The 1255-nt window shown below is 50.7% G+C and overlaps 1 protein-coding gene across 13 annotated transcripts in view; it reads left to right on the top strand.

Moving 5' to 3' along the window:
- ERC1 (ELKS/RAB6-interacting/CAST family member 1) overlaps positions 1-1255 on the top strand; it is a 540801-nt gene that overhangs the window by 28537 nt on the left and 511009 nt on the right. Inside the window, exon 2 of one of the 13 annotated variants that reach the window (XM_017545485.2) lies at positions 480-482. The exons of the other annotated variants lie outside the window; for them this stretch is intronic. The gene's annotated coding sequence lies outside the window, so the exon portion shown is untranslated. The remainder of the gene's footprint in view (positions 1-479; positions 483-1255) is intronic. 13 annotated transcript variants of the gene reach the window in all.

Here is a 1255-nt window from a genome sequence, read left to right on the forward strand (position 1 = left end):
TCTTGACCTCGTGATCCACCCGCCTCGGCCTCCCAAAGTGCTGGGATTACAGGCTTGAGCCACCGCGCCCGGCCCAGAATTCATCTTAAGAGTTCGTACGTTTCTGGCTTGGTAGGTTTCTGACATAGAGTTTAATAGAGATTTTTTAGTATTGAGAACCAGTTTTTCCCCACAGACACCATATTTTCTGTATGTGATTGCTCTGGTGTGTGTGAATTTTTAATTTCTTTCTTAGATGAGGGACATTAGTCTGTTGTTGAGCTTATGCCATCTTCTTGGAATTAAGATTTAGCTACAGAAATTTCTATTTTTAATTAATGCAGGAGGAACAGTTTTTTTTTTTTTTTTTTTAAATTGAATTCTTGCCTATTTAGTTTATTATTGTCAGGGGATAGATGACAGAAATGAATAGCAAGGGGGACGATCCAAGATGGCTATTTAGGAACAGCTCAGGATCGCAGCTCCTAGTGAAAGCGCAGAGGGTGAGTGGATGCCGCATTTTTATTGCCCACAGACTAGGCAATTCCCAGGCGGAGGAGCTCCACGGGTTGCCAGTGCGGCTGTTTTGGCCAGTGTGGCTGTGCCGGCTGGCACCACTGCTTTGCCCTGCGCGGCTGCTTTGTCAGTGCCCTGGAGCAGCGGTTCTCAGTACAATATACACCGGTCCGGGTGCCCTTTTGGCTGGTGATTGGAGTCACAGGAAGTCGCCCGTTCGTCTCATTAAAAAGGGGACTGAGCAGGGAACCAGGACAGTGGATTACAGGGCAAGAAAAGCACCACAAATCTCAGTGCCGCTGTTTAAGCCAGCGCAGTGAGTTGCCTCATGGGAAAAAAACAGACCCTGGCGCCTCTTCAACAGGCGACTGGAACGCCAACATAAAAAAAAAAAAAAAAGACTCTGAGGCAGGGAGCCAGGCGATCAGGCTCGTCTGGTCCCACCCCCACAAAAGAACAGCAATCAGAAACTCTCTGGATTGAGAGTTTCACAGCAAGCGCAGCTGAACCTGGGATGGTCCAGCTCTGTGGGAGAGGGGCGTCCGCCATTACTGGGGCAGCCCGCCACTACGGAGGTAGCCAATCATGAGGCAGCCTGCCATTGCCAAGGCAACCCGCCACTGCAGAGAGGCTCCGCCTTAACAGAGGCGGGCCACCCTTGCTGCGGCAGTTCTAACTGCACACATATAAACAGGGCTGCAGGGAAGTTCACTCGGCAGCTGGGCGGAGCCCACAGCAGATCAGCAAAGCCCCTACAGGC

The sequence above is a fragment of the Cebus imitator genome, unplaced genomic scaffold, assembly GCF_001604975.1.
Source record: "Cebus imitator isolate Cc_AM_T3 unplaced genomic scaffold, Cebus_imitator-1.0 Scaffold179, whole genome shotgun sequence".
Taxonomy (NCBI): Eukaryota; Metazoa; Chordata; class Mammalia; order Primates; family Cebidae; genus Cebus; species Cebus imitator.